At 35.4% G+C, this 27,212-nt stretch overlaps 2 long non-coding RNA genes across 4 annotated transcripts; one reads left to right on the top strand and one right to left on the bottom strand.

The window, feature by feature from the left end:
- Positions 1-18,583: 18,583 nt before the first annotated feature.
- Positions 18,584-20,483, bottom strand: LOC106444540. 2 transcript variants are annotated; one of them, XR_001288277.3, is made up of 6 exons: positions 20,066-20,483; positions 19,689-19,935; positions 19,558-19,607; positions 19,340-19,455; positions 19,063-19,170; positions 18,584-18,820 (listed from the first exon to the last, which is right to left on the bottom strand). It is a non-coding gene; the product is annotated as an uncharacterized LOC106444540 (long non-coding RNA). The 2 variants fall into 2 exon arrangements; XR_001288278.3 differs by lacking the exon at positions 18,584-18,820 and having other exon boundaries at positions 18,858-19,170; positions 20,066-20,482.
- Positions 20,484-20,504: 21 nt separating this feature from the next.
- LOC125589988 lies at positions 20,505-24,495 on the top strand. Of its 2 annotated transcripts, none has more exons than XR_007326172.1 (2): positions 20,505-23,993; positions 24,234-24,495. It is a non-coding gene; the product is annotated as an uncharacterized LOC125589988 (long non-coding RNA). The 2 variants fall into 2 exon arrangements; XR_007326173.1 differs by having other exon boundaries at positions 24,170-24,495.
- Positions 24,496-27,212: the final 2,717 nt, after the last annotated feature.

The following is a 27,212-nucleotide window of genomic DNA, read 5'->3' as shown; positions in this document are numbered from 1 at the left end:
CAATGGAACCTATGCTTATACTTTGGGAAGGGTGGATGTTTTTGGACACGTGGCGACTTCTGAATCTGCAACTTATTTCTTCGGTGATGAAAGCTAGATGGGGCGTCTACTTACAAAATCGTGAAAGTTGCAACAATGGAACCTATGCTTATACTTACGGCCATACTTTTCATTTTCGCTGCATTGATCAATAGCTTCGTACATGCATAAACTGTCCCAGGGAAAGTCATATATGATTCATCATTATTACAATTTATAAGGGGGTTTCTTATATTCCAATTTTCAGTTTCATTTACAAACTGTTTTCGATTTTTGTTATTATTTTCAAACAAAAGATATAAACGTTTTTCCTCATTTACTAATATGTTCCATTGCCAGAGTTAGTTTCATACCAAAAATCAAATAAGAAGAATATATGAACAAAACTACATTACACACATTTAAATTCAGATTACTCTCAAAAATAAAATTTCAATGCCGTTTCTTTTATATATTGTCCACATGATATTTAATAGTATATGTATGTTCTCTAGATAAAACATCAACTTTACTTTATGTTTAAATTCCAACTAAATTAACTTTGTTACGACTATCATATTTTTATACTACTTTTGTTGAATCCATTAGTCACAACCATTTATGTTATTCCATTTTGAACTAAGTAACTTCAAAAAAAACTAATACACTATGGGCACTAGCCACTACCAAATGGGTCAGAAAAATATCATTCTCTTTCGACATATTTTCATTTTCATATTTTAGAACATATTTTGTTTACTAAGACCACAATTCATTTAAGAAAAAACATACGAACCATACCACTAGTATCTTGATACAATATATTTGGTATCAAAATATATCACTGGAATCATGGTTTCCTTCATGGAGAAGATGGCAACACGAAGCAGAAGATTTAGTTTTTTTGTTGTATGGCGATATTCATATAGTCGTTGAAACTTGGTCTTTTTAATATTTATTTTTTTATGGTTGAAAACGCCAGAGAGTGAGAGTCACTTCCATAGACGACAGAGAACCCGCAACCCTTAAGAAATAAACCTTGTGAGCCCAGCCATTCCGCAGCCACACGACCAACAGAACCACCGGGAGAGCTCCGATAGACAGCTCCACCACCTCCGACGCACGCAGACGCAGCCGTGGGTTGAGACAAGACACCAAGCCTCACAACACGGAAGGCCCGACGCTCCACTCCGAATCGAACCTATTAATATATGAGCGTTGATTCAGTTTGGTTTAATGTTGGTTCAATATAGATTGTATTCTGTACATGTATAAACCGGGTTTCAATACTATATAATGTAAACGTTGAATCATTAATGAAAATAACAGAAAGATATTTCCATTTTGAGCTTCTTCTCTGATGAGCTTGAGCTCAACTAACATGGTATCAGAGCAGTGAGGCTCAAACCTCACTCGATTCTGCTCACGTTTCTTTTTCTCGCTCACCAATGGTGATCGCAAGGAGAGTTGGCCGTCGTTCTGGTTGAGCAACGGCATCGGCGCGGAGATCTGCAGATCCCGAGGTTTCGCCGCCAAATACCCCGATCGCTCCATCCGAATCGTACGATAGCATCCATTCTCCCTTTCACCAAACCAACGGCGACAATCCAGGTCTTTCGATCATCTCTGAGGTGCTTGATGGTACGAATTACGATAATTGGTGTATAGCTATGAACATTGCGTTAGATGCGAAGAACAAATCAGCGTTTATCGATGGATCATTAGCTAGGCCAAGTGATTCTCATTCTAGCTTCAGGATCTGGTCTCGTTGCAACTCTATGGTGAAATCTTGGATACTAAATACTGTTTCGAAACAGATTTACAAAAGTATTCTCAGATTCAATGATGCTTCGGATATTTGGAAGGATCTCGCCACCAGATTCCACATCACAAATCTTCCGCGTTCATATCAGCTATCTCAACAAATTTGGTCATTGCAGTAGGGCTCTATGGATCTATCTACCTACTACACAACTCTGAAGACCTTATGGGATGAGCTGGATAGTGCTGATTGCGTTGATTCTTGTCACAACTGTGACTGTTGCAAAGCTATGAACAAAAAGGCTGAACAATCTAAAATTGTTAAGTTCTTAGCAGGCTTGAACGAGTCTTATGCCATCATCAGGAGTCAGATTATCATGAAGAAAAATGTACCTGATTTGTCTGAGATATATAATCTTCTGGATCAGGATTTCAACCAGAGGAATCTCAGTTCTCTTCAGAATGCTTCTGCATTCCAGGTATCATCTACTTCACAAGTTCCTGCTGTGGTTTATGCGACTCAGTCAAACTATCATCATCAGAAACAACAAAAGCCGATATGTACTCATTGTGGTTACACTGGACATACCACTGATACTTGCTACAAGATACACGGCTATCCGATTGATTTCAAGCATAAACATAAGAATAAGTCAGAGAAGATTACTACTTCAGCAAAGCCTACAAGCTACACGAAGCCAGTGGTCGCTCAACTTGCTCTCGAGGACTCTGAGATCAACGGAAACAACATCTCTCATATGGTCAACAGTTTGACAAAGGATCAAATTCAGGGGGTTATTGCGTATTTCAACTCCAAGCTGCAACCTTCCAACATTCAGTCTACTTCTTCCTCATCTGGTGCCACCATTACTGCTTTGCCTGGTATGGCCTACTCCTCATCTACTCTTAGATTTGTAGCCATATTGCAGGCAACCAGTAGTGTTTTGGGTTCTTCTTCATGGATTGTAGACAGTGGTGCTACGCATCATGTTACCTGTGACAAGAGTCGTTTTGAAACTTTATCTGTGACTCAAAATGTCTCTGTAACTCTTCCTACTGGAATGGGTGTTAATATTGAGGGAGTTGGCAGTGTTAGACTCAGTCGTCATCTCGTTCTTAATAACGTGCTCTACATACCTGAGTTTCGTCTCAGTTTGATCAGTGTGAGTCAGGTCACAAAGGACTTGGGTTATCGCATTATGTTTGATGGATCTTCTTGCATGATACAGGATCCTACCAGGGGGCTGATGATTGGTCTGGGTGAAGAGATTGCAAACCTCTATGTGCTGGATACTACATCACTTCTTGATTCATCAAACACAGAAGATACTACGGATTTAATTTTCTGCTCCAATGTTGTTGCTGATACTGCTTTATGGCACAATAGACTAGGACATCCTGCCTTGTCTAAAACTGATTCTCTGAATGATGTACTTGGATTAAAAGAGAGAAATAAAATACATCATTGTTCAGTTTGCCATCTAGCAAAGCAGAAACATCTTCGGTATATCTCTCATAACAATATATGTGATCATCCGTTTGAAATGTTACACATAGATGTGTGGGGACCTTTCTCTGTACCGACTCCTGAAGGCTACAAATATTTCCTCACCATCGTTGACGATCACACCATAGTTACGTGGTTGTATTTACTCAGAAGCAAGGATGAGGTTATCACGGTTTTTCCAGAGTTCTTACAAATGGTTGAAACTCAATATAAAGCTGTAGTGAAAGGAGTTCGTTCAGATAATGCTCCAGAGCTTCGTTTCACGGCTTTATTCAAGAAGAAGGGTATTGTCGCTTATCACTCTTGTCCAGAGACACCAGAGCAGAACTCAGTTGTGGAGAGGAAACATCAACACATACTGAACGTAGCTCAGTCATTGATGTTTCAGTCACAAGTTCCTTTGGATCATTGGGGAGATTGTGTTTTGACTGCGGTCTTTCTACTTCTCGTCTCAAGAACAAAACACCTTTCAAGTTATTGACGTCAAAGAAAGTCGTGTACTCTGATCTCAGGGTGTTTGGTTGTTTAGCATATATGTCTACTTCATCTAAAGGACGACATAAGTTTCAGCCACGCTCAAGACCCTGTGTTTTTCTTGGTTATCCCTCTGGTTACAAGGGCTATAAGTTACTTGATCTTGAGAGTAACAAAGTTCATATATCCAGGAATGTAACTTTTCATGAAGATATATTTCCCTATGCTGAGGAGAAGCCGGTTTACTCAGAGGATTTCTTAAATACTGATTGGATGAATATGGTTCCTGAGAAGTCTCATCCAACAGCATCGTCTGGTTTACCTAAAGAGGTGTTACAAGCAACATGGGATTCTATTCTTCCTTCACGTGACAAATCAAAGCGAGTCAGCAAACCACCTGAACATCTTAGTGAGTATTATTGCCATCTTACTGCTACTGATGTTCCTTATCCTCTTGCTTCTTATATCTCATTTGCCAAGCTCTCTAAAGGGTATGAAAACTATATTTGTGCTTTATCTAAACACATTGAGCCTGCTTCATTCACGCAAGCTAAGAGGTTTGATGAATGGATCAAGGCGATGAATGAAGAGCTAATAGCACTCGAAAGCACAGACACTTGGAAGATTGTTTCTTTACCGCCTGGAAAACATGCTATTGGCTGCAAGTGGGTATATAAGGTGAAGCTGAATGCTGATGGTACTTTGCAACGCTATAAAGCGAGATTAGTCGCCAAAGGGTATACACAACAAGAGGGAGTAGACTTTGTTGATACATTCTCACCCGTTGCGAAGATGACTACGGTGAAGACACTCTTGGCTGTCTCTGCTGCTAAGAACTGGAGTCTCACACAACTTGATATCTCAAATGCGTTTCTCAATGGAGATTTGCATGAAGAAATTTACATGAAGCTTCCTCCAGGATATACACCAAAACAGGGGGAATCATTGCCTCCAAATGCGGTTTGTAAGTTACAAAAATCCTTATATGGACTCAAGCAAGCTTCTAGGCAATGGTTTCTCAAGTTTAGCTCTACTCTTATCTCTATGGGTTTTGCTAAGTCACAGACTGATCACACATTATTCATCAAGAATTTTGGTGGGAAATATGTGGCCGTTTTGGTGTATGTTGATGACATTGTCATTGCGAGCAATGATGATAATGAAGTGGAACAACTTAAAGCCAATCTCCGCGAAGTGTTTAAACTAAGGGATCTTGGTTCTTTGAAGTTTTTTCTTGGTTTGGAGATTGCCAGATCTAGTAAAGGGATTTCTATTTGTCAGCGCAAGTACATCCTGGAGTTATTAGAAGAAACTGGTTTGATGGCTTGCAAGCCGGCTTCTATTCCAATGGATCCAAATGTCAAGCTTTTCTCTGATAAAGATCAACCAATCTTGGATGATCCTACTGTGTATCGCAGAATGGTTGGACGGCCAATGTATCTTACTATTACACGTCCGGACATCACCTTTGCAGTAAACAAATTGTGTCAATTTGCTTCAGCACCACAGAGTCTTCATCTCAAGGCTGCCTACAGAGTTTTACATTACCTTAAAGGGACTATCGGTCTTGGTTTGTTCTACTCTGCAGAATCTGATTTGAAACTAAAGACTTATACTGATGCTGACTGGGGTTCTTGCCTTGATACACGAAGGTCCACTTATGGCTTTTGTATGTTTCTTGGTACAGCTCTTATCGCTTGGAAATCAAAGAAGCAAGATGTGGCTTCTCATTCTTCAGCAGAGTCTGAGTATAGAGCAATGTCTGTTGCGGTTAAGGAGGTTGTTTGGATTGCTAACCTTTGCCGTGAGTTGCAGGCACCTCAAGATAAACCCATTGCTTTCTTCTGTGATTCAACAGCTGCCATTCACATTGCTAACAATCCGGTTTTTCATGAGAGAACAAAACATGTTGAACTGGATTGTCATCAAGTCCGTGACAGGATTTGCAGTGGTTTGATCAAGACGCTTCACGTTGGCACTGCTAGTCAACTAGCTGATGTTTTCACCAAACCTATCTTTCCTAATCAGTTCAACGCACTCATTAGCAAGATGTCTCTCCATTCAATATACTCGCCATCTTGAGGGGGAATATTAATATATGAGCGTTGATTCAGTTTGGTTTAATGTTGGGTCAATATAGATTGTATTCGGTACATGTATAAACCGGGTTTCAATACTATATAATGTAAACGTTGAATCATTAATGAAAATAACAGAAAGATATTTCCATTTTGAGCTTCTTCTCTGATGAGCTTGAGCTCAACTAACAGAACCAAGTCGCATAGACAGACAGATGAGAAACAGAGGAGCAAGCCATCACCTTCACTCACACGCTAACCACCACGAGATCTGAGAATACATCTAGAAAGTGAAAATCAGATCTAACACAAACCAACCCTAAAAGTCGACTCAAACTCCCTCAACCCCCTGCTACACCTCGTTGAGACACTAGAGGAGACGACGGGTCGCCAGACCTTGCTCGTTCCGGAGCCGAGAAAGGGATCCAACGGCGAGGCTTCCGCCAGGGCACCATACATATCAGAGTCGACAGAGAGGAGACGAAGAAGAGCAAAGGAAAAATGAGGAAGGGAGGAAGAGAAACGCTTCTGGCTACGCACGAGGTGGCCGACCGCCGGAGCCAAGGTGAAACCCTAAAAAATTGCCTTTGTTAGAGAGAGTTTAGTAGAGACATTTACGTGGCTGGGTTTTATGACTAGGTAATAACCCACACCTTGTGCGGGATGTGATTATTGGTTTCATTATTTTTAATAAAATTACATTAAATCTGTTTAATCTGGATATTGATTTGGTTTTAATTTTTTTTCGGGTTTTAATCTTCTAAAATATAACTATTATTTTAAATTAATATTCATTTTAGTTTATTCGGTTAAAATGTTTGATTTTTTGGTTTTTTTCGGTAAAAACCAAAAATTAATATTATTTGTTTATTTTGATGTTATGAATTTTAGATAGTCGTCATGTCAAACCAATAGTTTCATATTATAGTTTTTAAACAAATAATAGTTTCTAAACAGATAATAGTTTAAGAAAAAGAAAAAAATATTATTTCACTACAATTTGGTCGGTAGTGAAAGAAGCATTAAGGAAAAATATTTCAACTTTCAAAAAAATTAGATACTTCAGTTGTGGTGAATACTTAGTTACAATGTACTCACATCAAGGTGCACATATATGTGTATGTAAAAAGTATATAAAAATAGTTGACAAATATATAAAGATATTTTTAATTAATACTAAATGACATTGTTCAAAATAATACATGAAAGATAAAATTAAAATTAATTTAAAATAAAAAAGGTCTTGACATTAGTCATTTTTTACATATAAAGAAAATAAAATTGTATCCGTAAATAGGGGTGGGCACCAATCGAATATCTGGGTATTTGGAAGTATTCGTGTCGATTCGATCTTTAGCCACCTAGATATTCTGTGACTCGGATATCCGAAATGTTTTAGAATTTTACAGAATATCCGATTTGATCCGTAAATAAAATAAAATTTTAAAAATAGTTGAAAATTTTAATAATAACATTTTATTACAAAAATAAAACATTATTTAACTTTTTAAATTCTAGTACCTAATATAATAAATTTAATTCATAAAAATATTGTAAAACTCATATAAAGTATAATATATATAACGTATATATATAATTATTTACATATATGTATATATATATGCATATAACAGATCGAATTAAATATTTGTTTATAAAAATATTAGTATTTGTGATTTGCTTCTTTTTTGGATATTGTATTTTAGTATTTGATTTGTTTCGTAGAGTTACGGATATCCAGATTTTTTGGTTCAAATCAAAATAGATAACGAATCGAATCAAAATTTATGAATATTTTGCTCAACTTTATCCGTAAACAATAAAAATAATATATATATAGTTTGGTTTTTGATTCGTGATCTATTTTTATTCGAACCGAAAAATCTAGAGTTTTATTGGAACCATATAGGTGAGTTTTATATTAAAAAAACGCAAAGTACATAGTGTGAACACATTTATGAATATAGTGTGAACGTATTATCATATTTATTGTCAAATCATTGTGAAGCTGCTATGTGTCTATTATAATGTGAATACATTTATTACGATGTTTTTCTTTTAATATATAAAAGATTTTGATCAGCTATCAGTTCGAGATGTTTTGTCTCTTTAAAATTAAAAAAAAAAACTGTTTTAAGTGAGCTTTTTATGGGTGTAAATGTTTTAAGTAAGTTAACCCACAATTGTAGATTTTTAAAATAAATATTACGTTCGGACATCATACATGTAAATCAGTAAATATTTCTCATTAAAAAAATTGTTTCTAACTTTCAATATTAATTTTGAGTTTGGAAAATTTAGATTAACCTATAGCCTCGCGAGATTTGACTTAACATTACCAAACAACAACGATGTTTTGTGATATGGACGTACCGGACAAAGGTCATGAAGAAACTTTAAGTTTGCAAATATTTTATTTCTTTCGAGCAAACAAGTATTTATATCAACATCTGTTTGAGTATATAACTGCATATAATACAGCGGAAGAAAAAATACAGCGGAAGAATAAGAGCATCTCAGCGGAAGAATAAGAGCATCTGCATCGCTAAAATTTCTTATTTTATTATTCTTTTTTTTCTGATTCAAAAAAAAAGTACACCAATCGCGGATCGCCACGTGTCGGTGGGGCCCGCGAACAGTGCAAAAGACACACAGCACACGTTTCTTATTGTGCACACTTTGTATACCGTTTTTGCAAAATCGTGTCCTCCTTTTAGAGACGCGTAGAAATGCGCTATGCAGATGCTCTAATAACTTCGAAAACAACGTTTCATAAGAATATGACATCCAACGGCTGCCATGGGCTCTCCATTTACCAATTATTTTTGATGTCTGTTTGTGTATTTAGTGTAGTAGACAACAAACTTTTCGATTTTGTCGATCATGTCCAAAAGACACTACTCCATCTATTTTAATTTGGTTGTCCTAGTAAAATTTCCGTTTCAAAATAAATATCGTTTATAATTTTAATGCAAATTTATTAACTTTATATACTGTTTTATCTTTTTATTGATTAAAATGTAATTAAATGTATAAGTAATAATATTTTTATTTTTTAAAATATAAAATTAATTATTTTCTTAATTTATGTGTACAAACCTAAAATGATAAATAAAATAAAACGGAGAGAATATTTTATAAGGAAATATAATAAAACTGAATTGTAAAATTCATAACATTGTCTTCCATAGGATCTTTGCAAAATCCAAAGCAATGGTGACAGGAGGCAGAATTGATGCAAAAAAAAAAAATCATATATCAATTCACTTCCACTTAATATTAGTTACTAGGGGGGTGTCCGCGCCCGGAAAATTGTTTTATTGTTGTTAAAAATATAATTTTTTGGATAATGTAATTATGTGATCGCTTTTATTTGTTAAGAACGTTATTTGGTGTTTTTATTGTGTTATGTAGTAATAATAGTGATATGTTAATATATTTTGTCTTTGTTTTTTCAATAATGTGTTTTGTCTGTATAGTATTTGTTAGTAGAGAAGTGAGCTTCTAAAGTAAAAATATATTGAATTTCAATAACTTTGTATTTATGCATTTGTTGATTCTAAGATTAACGATTTCAGCGTCAAAATTGTCTTTTATTTTTCTCATATTTTTGAACATTATAACTTTCAAGATGTTTTTGCCTTTTTCCCATATTTTGACATTGAGCCTTCAACATCTATGTATTTTGTTTACCTTTCTGGTATGCGGTGTTTCTCATCATCACCGAAAAAGATTCACCTCATGCTCTTTTTCTTTATCGCCTTTTTCGCCTTGAGATTTATGGTATTTGTTGTAGATCGGGTTTAGGAGCTCCCAGTTGTGCAGTTTTTTCTCGCGTCGTTTTAGGCTGCTCCATTCAATATTGGATGCTCCTCTTCTTCCTTAGATTTCAGCTGATGTTAGGAACTGAATCTCTTTAGGTTGGGTTAGAGTTTAGTCGTCTTTGAAGTTGTTTTCCTCGTCGATGGCTTACCATCGATACTCCCTTCTCATCTTGGTTTTCAAGATATGGTTTTTGGTGATCTGACTTCTATAGCTCGAGGAAGGCTCCACGATTTGATGATTTCGTTTTGTCTACCCTTCCATCTATGTTCCCTCATCTCGTTGCAGCTTTCATCGCTGCTCGCGTCTTTGTGACTCTCCCTTTCGCCATGTTTGCCACTCCAGGTTTGGATAGTGTTCTCCTCCGAGTATTCTCTGTAGATTTGGAAGATTGTTTCTGGTCTCAAGTCTGGGCTCATGTTTCTCGGGGGTTGGCTTCCGTTCTCCCTCACTCATGTTGTTCTCTTCTTCCCTTGCTTCCCTTAGTATAAGTGTGCGGTATTAGTCTCTTGGAGCTTTGGTCTCTTCTATCCAGAGCTTTGTGGTTCTTCACCGGCATAGGCGTCTTGTTTGTGCTTGTTTAGTTTGTGAGGTGTTTCTTACCTCCTAGCTGGTGGTTGTGCTTATCGTTCGTTATGTATGTCTCTTCCTGTTTCCTGGTGATTTTGGCCTTCTCTTGATTATTCTTCCTCTAACCCGCTTTCTTGGTTCTTTACATTGGTCCTTGATCACACTCATTTGTGTTTGAGGGATTGCTTTATCTCAAGATTATCTTTCTACATTTTACTGATTTTTGATTGTTCTGGCCAAGACTCTCTATGATAAAGTGGGGTAAGTTAGTTTTCGTTCTTTATCGCCTTTGAGCTCTGGACCTTTATTGAGTTAGTGTTACTTTAACATTTTTTTCTCTCTGATTATGGAGGTTTTATGTTTAGATTATATATGTGTTCTACTTTAGTTTGACTAATATTAAGATAAATATATAGTTGTAAATGAAATAATAGAAAATTGTAAAAAATAATAAAGCGAAAGTTTATGTTATTTTTAGCTGTGAATAAATTAATATTTAAAATACATTTATATTTTTTTACTTATTTCTTTATTCGTTTTGCAATTTTTTGAACAATAAAATAGATTATCAAACTTCAAATGATGATGGTTAGTGTGAGAATGATTAGATAGTGTATAATTAAAAAAATAGTGAATCAAATTACAATAATCTAAAAGAAGAATGATCTAAAATGTAAAAAGACAAAAAAAAAAAAGACACATGTCAACAAACTCCCTTCCACATGTCAATAAAAAGAAAGAAAAGTCTACTTTATATAGATAGATAGATTGGTGACTATTAAAGAGTGCATCCTCTTTTCTATTTGCCACAATTATGTCTTTGTAGTTTGGATTCCATTGGTTATAACTTATAACTTAGAAGGATGCATATAATTGATCTAGCTATTTAAAATTTTGTAGACTTGATACTTCACGTGTACTTTAAGGTTACGCCAAAGTATATTATTAACTAATATCAGAAAGTTTGAGAGTATTTGTATCAGAAAATTTGAGAGTATTTGTACCTATGTGTCGTGTCAATCATCTACTACGAAAAAAGATATCAGTTTCCACATTTATTAGGAAAAAGTCCCAAATTTAATTAACACTAGACCCTGACGCGGATATGAATTTTTGATTTTTGGTTATTTATCTAACTAAATGATGTATTTGTAATATTTGATGTATTATATTCACCAAGTAAATAATTTTTTTGGCATCTTAAACCATCTATTTATGATGAATATTCGATATCATATACAAAATTGAACAAATAGACGTAATTAGAGAATCGTAGACGATATATAAAAACAATGGTTATTAATGTAAAATATGAAGAAATATTATATCATGACTTAGTATGGCATAAAATATTATAAATTAGTTATACATGTTTAAATAAAATAAAATAATTTTTAAACTTCTATGAAAAATTTAACATATAAAAAAGAGTGATGAATTAGTCATCAAATTGTAAATAATTTCATAATTTTGTTAATAATAAATTTTTTATAGTCTTTGTTTTTCGTCAAGATAATTATTAAATATGCATAACATTAATATGTTAAAAGACCATCTTATGAAAGCCCATGTTGTAACCGTTTTTTTCCGGGAAGTATAACAAAAAAATTACCTTTAACTCATCGTTTTGTTTAAGTTTTGTATCGGTAAAAGATTAAAAAAAATCTCTCTATATTTTTCAATGTTCAATTTGAAGCTTATTATGCGAAAATCATACGCAAATATAGGCAATTGGTTGGAATCTCTGTATCTTTATATTCTTATAAATTTTAAATTTATTGTTTCCTCTTCTGCAAGCAAATCAATTACCGAAGTAATAGATCAATTGGTTGGAATCAAATCTATTCTTATAATTAGTGTAATTATGGTTACAGTTTCTATATTTAATAGGTATATTAAAGATACGACATTGAAGATATTCTGTTTTGATTAATAGAAGATATTGGATTTTGAGTTTGTATTTATTGATTTGTTTTTTTATAAAGCTTGGAAAATTAGTGGGATGATTGGTTGGTTAATACATCCTATAAAGAAAACGAAAACTATAGGTGGTTTGACTATTGTACATCGATCGATGCATGATGTAAGTTGACTATATAAAACTTGAGCATGATCATTTCAAACTAAAGTATAGGAAGGTTATATGCATTTGTTATATTGTAGCTAATATATTTTAAATATTACATAAGTCAAGTGATTCACGTTTTCGTAAAAATAAAATTCAAGTTCATTATTGGGTCATACTCGTCCGTAATAAGTTACGTTAAATATGATGTATTTTTAGGTTCATTTAATGACATTAAGTTTAAAGTTCATTAAGGAAAACTCATTAATTTAACTGGAAAAGACAAACATTAAAATAGGTAGGTTCATTTAATGACATTAAGTTTAAATTTAATTAAGGAAAACTCATTAATTTAACTGGAAAAGACAAGCATTGAAAGAGGTAGTTTAATTTAATTCTCACTGGCATGGAAGTGTAAATAAGTTAGAAAACTTAGGGGTATTTTTTAATGGATACTTTTCTTTTAATAATATAGATACGTACACATAAGCAAAAGTAAATAAATAGATTTCAATATCATTAAATAAGGTGGAATATATTTTACTTGTGATTTAGATTATTATTTTTTGTATGATTTTGTGGGTTGTGTTTTTGGTTTGTATCTGCAAGAGATGTATATGATAATGATTGTTCTTTTTAGAAGTTTTAGGGGAAGAAGAATTATATGTAATAAAATATATTTTGTTTGTTGGCCATAGTTGTTTCTTTATTAAAGAGTTGTGGCATTGATATACTATGAATGCTTCTTGTTTTCTTTTACAAAAATTTGATTCCGTATTTGGTGTGTTATTTGTGGTTTGTAATATTTGGGTTCGGAAGGATTGGATTGTGGGTATTTTTTGTGTATGATATAAAAATATTTAATTTTTATATTGAGATCATAATCTTTCGACATGCTATTGGAGTTGACGTGGTGATTATTTAAACTTGCATTTCTTATGAAAAATAGAATGTTATTTAAATGAGAATAAGATAGTAATGCAAACCTAATCAAAATAAGAAAATATTAAAATTGGAAAGTGTGAAAACTGAGTAGTGGCCGATGAGTGCAAGCATTTAGCAGTCACCGTAAAACCAACACCACTAATATATACATATATTAAATATAACTCTTACGGTAATTTAACTATAGATAATTCAAATATTATATATTGACCGACTTGATAGTATTTCATTATTTATTTTTCTGTTTATCAGATATTACATATTTTTACATTTTTATATTTATATATTTCTAAATTATTTATATATATATATATATAATATTTAAATTATATGTATATATATAATATTTAAATTATATTTATATATATAATATTTAAATTGTATATTTAATGATTTAGCATACATGGGGATGTAGATGATGAAGATGTTTGGTACTAAATTTACATTTATATGAATTTAAAATTTTTATTTAAACTATTTGATATAGAAATTTATTAAATCAGTCACTGGCTGAGTATTGTAGAATATTGTTAAATGCATTTTGACATTCTAATCTTTTTGGGAACATCATGTCTGTCTTATGATATTGTAAGAGTAATCACTTTCTCAATTTATAATCAGTCTTTTAACATGCAATGGGAGTGATTCGATAATAATGTGAACTTGCATTTCTTATAAAAAGTAAAATAATATTTCATGCCATGATAGCAGCAAATTAAAAAAAAATAAGAGAGCATGAAAACCGAAAAGTGTGAAGACAAATTGTGGGAGACGGTGGGATGACGCTACGGACTTACGGGGAGAATTTCTAAGATGTTTAGTCATTGTGAAAGAGTTTGTGTTGTGAAGATTGTGATGAAACTTGGGTAATTGGATACCGTTTACATAATTGTCACTACAAGAAAACATCAAGGATTCTGAGGGAAAAAATCGTCGGAATTTCGTCGGAATATCGTTATTCCGACGCAATTCCGACGAAATACGTCGTCGGAAATAATTCCTCGGAATTTCTTTTTTCCTCTGAAATCCCTCGGAATTTTCCGACGGAATTCCGAGGAAATAAATTTCCGAGGAAATTCCGAGGATCCCTTGTTTGTCGGAAAAGTCCTCGGAATATACCGAGGTAGAACTTCGTCGGGATAATTCCTCGGAAGTTCATCGATCGATGCGTGTTTGGACATATATACATCGATCGATAGGAGTATACCGACGGACTTTTTCCTCGGTTTATTCCGAGGAACTGTTCCCTCGGTATATTCCGAGGGATCCGTTCCTCGGAATTTTCCGAGGGAGTTGTCCCTCGGAAAATTCCGAGGGAAATGTCCCTCGCTATATTTTTAAAAAAAAACGGATCGATCGATGCGTTTTTGTTCAAAAACGCATCGATCGATGTAGTGAAAAATATAATTAATTTCCTCGAAATGTAAAAAATATTAATTTTTTTGAAAAAATAAAATTTCTGAAATTTAAATTCGAAAATATGAAATTAAAAGTAAAATTGAAATCATACTAATTAATATTCAAAGTTTCACAAATAAAAATAAAACATTCCGAGATTGGGGAAAAAAAAACTACGGGTCTGGCACGTCCGGGAACACCTCGTTCGGGTACATCCTCTGCATCATCTCCATCATTTGCTGGTTCAGCCTCCTCTGTGCCTCATAGCCCGCCTGTTGAGCCGCCATCTGGGTCTCCAACAAAGATATTCGATCATCTTTGTCCTTCAACTGAGCCGTAAGTACTTCTGGATCAACAAAGGGCGGTGGTGCAGAAGAAGGAGGAACCGACCGGGTGCGACGACCCAAACCGAACAAACGTCCCTTCTTCTTTGGAACCGACTGAATAGAAAAAAGCCAAATTTAGAAATTTAAACCAAGAAATAAATGAATTGAACTTTAAAAAAAAAGAACTTACGGATTCAACGATTTCGTTGATTCGAAACCGGGACAAGTTGGTCGAAGCCGTCGAAGCGTCATCCTCGGTTTGAAGCTGAGACACTTCGTCTACCACCTGAGTTTGGACCAGGTCGACCACGTCCCTCACAAGACCGTCATCAATCTGGCCGGTCTTCTTGTTGGTATACGCCCTCCTCATTAGGGCGAGATCATCGACCGGCTCGCCATCATTTTCTTCCGCCTTGAAAAAAAACATAAAATTAAAGAAACATTAGAAATTAGAAGAAATGCACAATAAATTTAAATTCTGAAACTCAAATAATTGAAGAAAAAGCGGTTGAACTTACCATGCGATCTCCGAGAGTGGCAATAGATTGAGCACCCAAGTTATGCTTGTAGATGCCCTTCCCTTTACGGTCGCTCCTGCGGTTGGCAGATCCCAGAAAATACTTTTTTTGTGCCAGTTATGTAGTTCTCCAACAGCATCTACCGGAAAACGCTCATGTCCACCGACTTCTGGCGTCCTTTCTGCACCAAAATCTCTTAGTTGTATCTTCAAATCTTTCCCACAAATTTCCGGAGGTGGACTGTCAAACACCCTCTTGTTCTTCGTAAACAAATTCCTACTCCTACGATATGGATGATCAGGTGGTAGGAATCTCCTGTGACAGTCAAACCAACACGTTTTCCTTCCGTGCTTTAGTTGGAAAGCATCAGTGTTATCTTGACAATATGGACATGATAGCCTTCCATGCGTTGTCCATCCAGACAACATACCATATGCTGGAAAATCACTTATTGTCCACATTAGTACTGCCCGCATTTGAAAGTTTTCTTTACACGAAACATCGTATGTTTCAGCACCTTGAGCCCATAGTTGTTGCAACTCATATATTAGTGGCTGAAGAAACACATCAAGTGATCTCTTAGGATGCTCTGGTCCGGGAACGAGAATCGAGAGAAACAAAAACTCTCGTCGCAAGCACAAGTTTGGGGGGAGGTTGTATGGTGTAAGAATGACGGGCCATAGAGAATACTGTCTTCCACTCTTGCCAAACGGACTGAAACCATCAGTACATAATCCAAGGTAGACATTTCTTCTCTCATACGCAAAGTCGGGATACTTTGATTGGAAATGCTTCCACGCTTTTGCATCTGAAGGATGTCTGATCTCACCATCTGTTGAGTGCTCCGCATGCCATCTCATTGGTTGCGCTGTGCGTTCAGACAGATACAACCTCTGCAACCTTTCCGTCAAAGGTAAATACCACATCCTTTTATATGGCACTGGAACTCTTCCAATTGTATCTTTATAACGAGGCTTTCCACAAAATTTGCATGTAACCCGCTGTTCATCCACCCTCCAATAAATCATGCAGTTGTCGCTGCATACATCTATTACCTGATACGATAAACCAAGACCAGCTACGAGTTTCTGAACCTCGTAGTATGAACCAGGAGCTACATTATCCTCGGGTAGAATACCTTTTACAAAATCAGCAATCGCATCCACACAGTCTTCAGCCAAATTATAATCTGTTTTAATGCCCATCAATCTTGTAGCAGATGATAAAGCTGAATGACCATCTCTGCAACCTTCGTACAATGGTTGCTTTCCAGCATCCAACATATCATAAAATCTCCTAGCTTCTGCATTGGGTAAATCTTCCCCTCTAAAATGATCATTTACCATCTGCTCAGTACCTACACCATAATCTACATCCGTTCTAATTGGTTCTTCTAATCTAACCGCTGGCTGAGGTTCACTAGTACTACCATGTTCATAATCAGTTTCCCCATGATGATACCAAATTTTGTAACTTCGTGTAAACCCACTCAAATATAGATGAGTCCAAACATCCCACTCTTTAATAACCTTTCTATTTTTACAATTAGAGCAAGGACATCTTAACATACCTGTTTTTGCTTCCGGTTGTCGGTGAACTAACCCCATGAATTCAGTTATACCTCGTTGGTATTCTTCCGTAAGCAATCTCGTGTTCGGATCCAAATGAGGTCGATCGATCCAAGAACGAAAATAATTTGAAGAAGACATATTTTTTATGAATCAAATTCGTGTGTAAATAGAGTAAGAGGGAGGATGAAGATATGAAGTGAATGAAGAGGAAGAGGAGTGCTTGTATTTATAGTTTAAATCCTGCCGACATACCGAGGAAATTCCGACGGAATTCCGACGGACAAAACTAGTTCGTCGGAATTTCCTCGGAATTTTGTAAAATCCCCCAACGGCTCTCCAACGGCTATAATATTTCCTCGGAATTCATCGGTTTTTTCCGAGGAACACAGTTTTCCTCGGAATTTCCTCGGAATATTCCGACGGACTGTAGTTTCCTCGGAATTCCGTCGGTATATTCCGAGGAAATTCCGAGGAAACCCAATTTTGTGTTTCCTCGGAATTTCCTCGGAAATTCCTCGGTATATTCCGAGGATTTCATTTTCCGTCGGAATGTCCGTCAGAATATCGCTGTTTTCTTGTAGTGTGTGGAAGGTTTGGGGTGATTAATTGTGATTAGCCATGTGTTACGCTACTGATACTACGTTCATTATAATATCTGCAATATAACCCATATGATTTAAACCATCATTTTGACACATCAGTTGTATTAAATCAATAGATGGTGTCATTATATTGATGTAATATGGGACTGGTACTAACTATAACTTGAAAACGGATAATTTTTGTTTGGACCATAGATTTGTAGTATATTAGCTTTTCCTTAGATTACGAACCACCACTTGTTTCCAACAGAAACAAAGCCAGACCAATTGTCGGACGTCTTAACATATCCTTAATTAGTTATACTTGGTTTCAGATTTCCATCGAACCACAACTCTAAATGTCCTGCAATGATGTAAATTATGCAGATTGAGTCAGTGTGATCACGATTAAATCGTATAGGTATGAACCTTTGTTGTTTTGAGATAAGCTTTCAGTTACACTATTCCAGGGTTGATAAAATATCTAGAAAACCATTTGGAAAGAGAAGAGGGCACTACGTTTGTCTATTATAAACATTTCATAAGCAGTTTTATCTCTGTAGTATTTTGTTCTTCTGTATTTTCCATTTTTTTATGACTGAAAATATATTTGAGGGGTGATTTTATATATTTTTTAAAATATATAACAAAACATGTTATATGCGTTTCAAGCAAACTCATCAAAAAAAATATACGTTAAGAAAGCATGCAAACTCATGCAATTGAAAAATGCCCCACTTTTAATGTCTAGGAGAAGCTGAGTAATAGGATGCTAGCCTTCTCCACACCAGACGTTCAACCAGCCCAATGAGGAATCCAAGCTTTACTTGATTTGTTGGATCAACAGACTGCTCAGGTTAAAAACGGGCAACTTGAAAAAACCTTTTTTTATCTCAATCAAATAATTTTTTATTCGAAATTACTTACGAAGTATGTAACTCATTTATTCTTAAATTAGCATGCATGATTATTGGAAGCCATTTTATTTATGACATCACTTGTGCCCGGTTTAGTTTATTGTGTAGCTGTAATTTTCTTATCCCGGACATGTAGAAGAAGCAACCGTTTATATCAGTGTTAAGTTGCAAAATGGTCGTGAGTTGAGTGTTAACTAAGATTTCGTACTTCCTGCAGCAAAAGAGCCTCGAGCGGTATAACTTCTGGCTGAAGCAAAAAGATCAACAGCCTAAAAAGACACACAACAGAGACATGAATGCATGAGATACATACCAACAATTTAAGATAACAGTTTAAATGTGCCATTTGCACTGTAAAGTCATGTACAGTCATTAATTGTGTTGACAAAGATCATGTATATTTTACAGAACCACAAAGCTGTAAAATTAGTTACAAACCAATTCAAGACTTTCTCTGTGTAATAATAAGGCGAAGTATCTACAAAGTCTGAGTACAATAATAACATATTACCTTCTCAAGAAGGAGCTTAAACTCCACAAGTTCATTGTGAAAGTGATGCAACTTGTCATTATTAGCATTGATTTCAGAAAGTCCAACTCCAAATTCTCCAAGCTTGGCCTGAAAAGGTGAAAAGAAAAGAAATGCGTTCAGGAATAAACCGACATGCGTATGAATTGTAGATCAGTTACACAGAGTTGTAGGGACTATTTGATATGTAGTTAAATAAATAAAAACATATAAGCAATTCTCTGAAAAACCAGCAACCAAAGAGCATAAGTATAACTACCTCCAACAATTTTTGGGTTGACACAATAACCTTTGGGTCTAGGCTGGAGCTCTGTAATCTTCAAGAAACGCAGCAGTCGTTGCATCGAACGTACCACAAGCCAACCCGATACATCCCTGTACATGTGTAAAGTTTGCACTGATGTTAAAAGTTTCATTTTTTTTGATGTGAGAACAGACGACACTAAAGAAAGTTTTGGATATGAGAATGAGGCTGACCTTTGAATTTTAATGGTTGCCTTTGCTCCCGGTCAACTGGCCAACGATGTCTGAACAAAATATAAAAATAATCACAACATCAGCGTGGTATTTGAATTCTCTGATTTAGAACCAGAATCTTATAGACCAACCAGGAAGATGAGTACTGGTGTTAGCCAAAGCAAGCAGATTCTCTTCATTCCAGAAACAACTCCAATCGTATCGGATTGACCGAGTCGGTAATCTCAGCAAAGGCGGTCTCATCATCGAACCGTATGGAGAGCTTGGAATCCGACAGCTTGAAGTTTGGGTTGCTACGTGTAATACCCAGTAACAGAGTACATTGAGCCTGAAGGTGTTGAGCCAGTGTGCGTTAACAGAACTTTGAATCATTGTCGACTGTGATAGGTCAAAATCAAAAGGAATTAAACTTTCCATATTGAATTAGAAAAAGCAGTAAAAGCAGGAAGAAAGATTATATGACATTTTTTTTCAAAAAAAAAAAGGAGCTATATGACACCGGAATTACCCGAGGAGCATGTCGACCAGCCATGAGACACATAGGCCATGAGTTCGCCGCCTTTCTTAAGGTTTCAGACTTCCAATAATCTATACAATCGGACTCCGACGGTGTTGGAATAGCGCCCAGATTTGAAGTCGGCGAGCAAAATCGTTGGGATTGTAACCCTCCGCTGCCGATAAGATGATTGTAAGAGAAAGAATGTTCACCTATTTATACTCTCAGATTCACTGACTCCTAATCAAAGCACGCATTCAAGGCTAGATCGTGATGATTGAATTAAGGGAGAGTAACCACGAAGAAAAAAGAAACGGATGCTTTCCAGTGCCACAGACGATAACAACAAAGATGAAAAGTCTTTGTATAATGAAGGGAGACGAAAATGTCGAAAGCTTAGGGATTTTTATCAGGTTACGGGATTGTATTAATCAACCGTAGCCCAGCACTTGTTAATGAACCGCTGCGCTCAAGTTAAAGTGGACACGTGTCAATTCCTCGACGCATGACTTATCTACTTGAAATCTGACGTGGCGCAACTGGAGGGAAGGATACCTTCTTTTATAATAATAGATAGATAGATTTCACCGTTTATAGACTTTGGTAACTTTTGAAAATCTTCGGTAAAAATTTTAGTAACGGTGATTTACAAAACTTATTTTCTGTTTAAGAAAAAAGAGCATAATTTGTGTTATTCAAAAAACAAAAATTTAGACATTGTAAAAAGTTGTCTAAATTATCATTTCAATAAAAAAAATATTTTGGACATATATATTATGCCAGTTAAAAATGGGTGGATGTACTAATTTAATGTAGCTATATTTGTATTTGTAACATTCTAAGTTATGATATATAGAAAATGATTAAAAGAATTGATTTGACTACCTATATAACCAAAGTTAGTTTACCTTTTCCATCACACATCCGTTTAAAACTTCAGAGTTAAGCGTATTTAGGCTGGAGTAGTGAGAGAATGGGTGACCTATCGGAAAGTGATTCGCGATACCGTGCGAGTGAGACCAAAGCACATGGAAATGTCAGGTGGTGATTGCAGGGTTAATTAAACAAGATTTTTGGGTCTTGAAAATATTAACGCACCGTCTGTTGGAACGAAATGGAGCCCACAGACCGAGTGAGTGGGCATGGGTGGTCCGTTAGCTGTGGGCGGTCGGGGGATTATAGTATTTCTATTAAATTATTCACCAGATCAAGTATATATCAGTCAATAAAATAAATTATTTTTTTGTTTGACATGAACCTATTGAAGTTCATGTATATATCAATATCCAACATGGAATTAAAGATTAAAGACATCTGTATCGAGAGTTTTCAAAAGAATATGAAAACCTTTCACATGGATTTCTCATTTTTCTTAGATATTCTAATTGATTATTCATATAATTTGTGAATATTTTTTGTAAAGAAACCGATCGCATAAGAACTTTCACAGTTTAGGTTGGGGAAAACATGGGGGCGAGGCGCAGCCGAATGTTACGGTCGTGTTCCCCTGACTTTGTGTGAACCTGTGAGGAAAATACTTCGACGATAGCATGATATAATATAAGCAGAAATGAGACAAACACTTTTAATGTTAGAAAACCTCCTCGATGTGAGAAGGAAAAACCAACGGGACCGTAGTCCACTCAAAAATCCACTATATAAATGAGTATGAGTACAGCCACGTCCTCCTTGTTCAACACCCTGAACAGAACAGAGATTCTAGCTACAAAGAGCTATCTCCAACACAGCAACAACAACAACAAGAGAGCACCACAAAGAGCTTCAAAAGCAGGCAGCTACAAGACGACCTCAGCTCACTAGGATTCCCGCAACCAGAGACTAATCCACCGTACAAATTCAAGATGAACAAGTCAACAACACATCTGCCAAATTTTAGCTCAGTCAGAAAAGATCCAACCGTCGGATTTACCAAACGCTCAAGACAGCACTGCTGAAGAACTGTGACGACAAAGCTTCACTAAAACCCCAAACAACAGAAGATCCAACCGTTGAAATCCAAATCCATTCGGTTAACCTTTAACCCACTGACTGAAGAAGCTTCCCACAAAATATTAGCCCAAACATGATCCGTTTGACCCTCCAAATCTGCCTCGACAAACCCAGACGAAAATATGTCTTCTTCTCTCCTTTTCTCTCTTTTGTCTAATGAGTCTTCTTAAGCACTCTTCTTTCTTGTGTCAACTCTGTGTTCTCTGCTTTCTGCTAACCACACAAATTAGATTAAGAGACTTTATATAGTGTCTCACTAACCCCCAAGACCCAATACTAATCTCATGGACTAATACCAATGGCCCAACTTCCAAGTTTGGTTATCACCAACCAAACCCAATGGGTTTCCTCCATCTAGGAGGAACCCAGCAAACTCCCCCTCCGACTAGGTGGAGAAAATATCCATTCCGGCTATCCCTCGGTATACTTCAAGCTTCCCCCTCGGAAAAGACTTTGTCATCATATCAGCTCCATTATCATCCGTATGAACTTCCTAAGTTCCATTTCGTTAGAAACAACTACATCTCGTATCCAATGATACTTCCTCTGAATGTGTTTTGACTTCGAATGGAATGTAGAATTCTTTCCGAGACAAATGGTGCTTTAACTATCACAAAGCAGCACATAATTTTCTTGCTTGTAACCGAGTCTCTTCAGAAAAGTTCTTCATCCACAACAACTCTTTACAAGCTTCAGTTGCAGCAATGAACTATGCCTTAGTGGTCGATAGTGCAACGCACTTTTGCAGCCTTGACTGTCATGCCACAGCTCCAGCCGCAAACGTTACCAAGTAACCCGAAGTAGACTTGCTAGAATCAACATCTCCAGCGATGTCAGAATCAGTGTACCTGACAAGCAAAGGCTTCTTACCCCCAAATGTAATCTTCAGATCAGAAGTCCCTCAGAGATATCTCAAAATCTACTTCACATCATTCCAATGTTCTCTTCCCATATTGGAGAGAAACCTGCTGACAACTCCAACGGTATAGGCTAAATCTGGTCTTGTACAAACCATGACATACATCAAACTACCCACTGCAGAAGCATATAGAACCTTCGTCATATCCTCCTTCTCCGCATATGTCTTTGGACTTTGTTGACGGCTCATTCTTAAGTGTAGAGCAAGAGACATTACAAAAAAAGTGGTGAATTAAATTACTTAAATTGTATCAGAAAATTAAATGATTCTGTTTTAAATTACTTATCTACAAATGAGACAAATATATATTATTTAGCATCAATTATAATAAGTAATGTCATTTTAAATTTATTTTGCATCAATTCAATATAAGTGATATGCTTTTTATTCATTTGTATCAATTTAACACAAATGGTATTATTATATGTAAATTATCAGTTAAATAATTGATACGTTTACTTATTTTGTTTAACATCACTTATATATTTGATACAAAACTTACATCACTCTAAAAATGATACTAATAAAAATTATGTAATTATATATTATTCTAACATCTATTTAATAAAAATGATGTTATTTATCTTATTTTTATCATTTAAATATTTGTTATAATAAATTTTTTAAATAGCTAAAATTTGATAAAAAAGGATTACGATGTAGTTAAGATTTTGTAGCTTTAATATTTGTTTGTGGCTCTAATTTAATTGTACTTTATTCTTAACAGTTTTTTTCTTATCCAAAAGCATATTCTTTCTTCTATCGCCACTTCGTCTCTCTCGTGCTTAAACTTATTTTACAGTTATATTGTTATTAGATAAAAATATTCTACAAACAATCAAACTTTTTTTTCTCAATGAGTAAGGATGAGTGGATGACGTCCCATTAGCAAGCCATTGGTGGCATGAAGAATTTTCCCTTATATGAGGATGATTATGTTTTCGTTTGCATGATTTGAAAGAAAACTAAGGTTTGCTAATTCAACGAACTTGATGGAAAATTTCTAAAAAGGTATTATATTTCTTCTACTTCTTCTTTTGTTTAATCCAACGAACTAAGGTTTGCTAATCCAACGAATCTTCTGTTTCTTATTCTTTTCTAAAATTACAGTTTCTTGTCTTTTGTTTATGACTTAAAGATCTTTATTTGTTAAAGTTCATTATCTTCTGGTTTTCTAACCATTACAGATTATACTGGAAACATATGTCGAGAGAAAGGGTTCTGATGGTTTGATTATGTTGATTTCAGCAGAAGCGTTAGGTGTTGGAGGAGGAAACTAATTCTGGTCAGGTGTAAATGTATTCTTCGGGAAAAAATGACTGATCATAACTGTCCAGAAGTATATGAGAAGATGGAAGTCTACAAGAAGAAGAAAAAAAGACAATTTCGGTTGAAGGACTCTCATTGAATTTTTTTTTTAATTGTTGTTCAATCTTTTTTTTTTTTCCTTTCACTTCTTTGTATTCACTTTTCAATAGAAAAAAAATATTAATATAAAATATTTTAATTTATTTATTTTGGACATAAATTTGACGTCAATTATTTAAAATTGATAATAATATTTAAAATTAAATTATTCAAATTAATTTTTAAATATGATATTACGTTTTATTTTAGTTATTATTAAATCATAGAAATAGTTGAATCATTTATTCAACTGATTTTAATACTAATATCGTTTTTTTTTAAACTGATGTATGTGTTAATATCACTTTTTGCAATTGACACATATTAAAATCAATTACACTAATTGATGTAAATAATAAAAAATATGTGTATCAGCTATTAATAAAATGATGCAAATTATTTGCATCACCACTTTCAAAGTCATTTAATTAAGTGATGTAAAATTATTTTACATCATTTATAACTAATACAAATATATAATATAAATGATGTTAAACAACCTTTATTTTGTAGTGAGGAGTAGTTAACACTTTAGACTTGTCCATGTGAAACCGCTTAAGTATTTTTTAATGTATTTTTCCTGAGATATGTGAATCAACTTACCACCTCTATCTCGAACAATTTTCGTACCGAGAATTTTTTTCGCTGAACCCATATTTTTCATGGCAAAAAACTCATTTAGCTGACATTTCAGCTCCTTAATTATTTCCATGTTTTTGCTCACAATCAACATGTCTCACAATCAACATGTCTTCGACATACATCAACAAGATGATGAAATCATCCTCACCAAACACCTTCGCAAATACACAATGGTCTGAATCAGTCTCTGCATAACCATGCTACCCCATAACAGACGTGAACTTCATATACCACTACTGCCTTGGTGCTTGCTTCAATCCATAAAAGCTTTTCTTCGAACGGCAAACCAAATTTTCTTTGCCCTTTTTCACATAGCCTTCTGGTTGTTGCATGTAAATCTTTTCCTCCAAATCACCATGAGGAAAGCAGTCTTCACATCCATTTGCTCAACCTCTAGATCAAGGCTCGCTGCCAATCCAAGCACAAGCCGAATGGATGACATCTTCACAACAAGAGAAAATATTTAATCATAATTGTTTGACACAAAAACGGTGTATTTGCTGGTGTTGTTTGTTGGAATCATACAATAAAGAATCTAAGGATAAGGATTACATTCTTGAAGTTTAGGAGAAATCTTCATAGAATCAAATGAGAAAAAGAACATCCAAAAGACTTTATTGATCAAAGATTGCATTACAAGAATAATTTCTAGTGTAAAGTGAATCAAAGAATGTATAAAATCCTTATAGGATGTGTTCTAGGTCTAAATGGAAAAGAGAGAGATCCCCTTTCTAAGAAGGAGGTAGCTCCTTATATATAGAAAAAAAGGTGTCTAGGGTTTCCTAACAAATTTGGGCCTAATTCATTTTCTTAATGTGCCTTGAGGGAGGATGTAAATTCACCCCCAACAGTAAGTCCCCCCCCCCAAGTTCGTAGAGAGAGATGAAACTGATCTCTGCGAATTTTACGAATAGGGTTTATGAGACAATGAACTAGGCACATACACATGTCGTAGACGATTGTCATGAACGGGCCGTCATGGTTAGGTTGCCATAGATGAAGAGTCATAGACGGACCGTCTCGGGCGAGCTGTCATCAACATACTTCTGATTCCGATCAGACTTCTTACTCCGGGATGGTTGCGCGAACGATCTTTGAGGACAGTGTTCTGAATCACCAGAGCAAGTTGCCATAAATGAAGCGTCAATCGACAAACTGCCAAAGACAAGTCGCCAAAGACATCATCATGAACGTACCGCCATGAACGAACCATCACAATCAAATCGCCACGGGTGGACGTGTCTTCGCGGTATCACGTCATGCTCGAGACTTGCGAGCAATCCGAGTGATTGCGAGAGAGCGATCCGAGCCGAGTAAGTGCGAGAGAGAGAGATATGTGACGAGTAACTGCAAGAGAGCAAATCAAGTGACCGCGAGAGATCGATCCGAGCGACTGCGAGAGAACGATCTGCACCGAGTAACTGTGAGAGAGCTATCCATGATGAGTAACTGCAAGAGAGCAATCCGTGCCGAGTAATTGCAAGAGAGCGAGTCGAGTGACCGCGAGAGATCGATTCGAGCGACTGCGAGAGAACGATCTGCGCCGAGTAACTGCGAGAGAGCTATCCATGACGAGTAACCGCAAGAGAGCGATACGTGCCGAGATCTGTCGACAAACTAGTAAAGAAAGGGGACGAGTTCTCGTCGGTGGATCGAGACAAAGAAGTTTTATTAGATCAAGGAATCGTTTGATTGTGTTACAAAAGGGGAAGGAGACAGTAGAAAGTAAACCTATGAAAGCTAGTTCGCCGGAAGATACAAGTCAGTGAGAATAAGATGTAAACCCCTAATTTCTAGCCGAAAGTAAGTGTGTGGTGATTTGCGGAGGTTCGACCCCTCCTTCTAGCGCCAACTGTTTGACCCAAAAACGGTGTATTTGCTGGTGCTGTTTGTTGGAATCATACAATAAAGAATCTAAGGATAAGGATTAGATTCTTGAGGTTTAGGAGAAATCTTCATAGAATCAAATGAGAAAAAGAACTTCCAAAAGACTTTATTGATCAAAGATTGCATTACAAGAATAATTTTTAGTGTAAAGTGAATCAAATAATGTATAAAATCCTTATAAGATGTGTTCTAGGTCTAAATGGAAAAGAGAGAGATCCCCTTTCTAAGAAGAAGGTAGCTCCTTATATATAGAAAAAAGGTGTCGTGGGTTTCCTAACAAATTGTGCCTAATTC

The sequence above is a fragment of the Brassica napus genome, chromosome C7, assembly GCF_020379485.1.
Source record: "Brassica napus cultivar Da-Ae chromosome C7, Da-Ae, whole genome shotgun sequence".
NCBI lineage: Eukaryota > Viridiplantae > Streptophyta > Magnoliopsida > Brassicales > Brassicaceae > Brassica > Brassica napus.
This window is presented reverse-complemented; position numbering and strand designations above follow the sequence as displayed.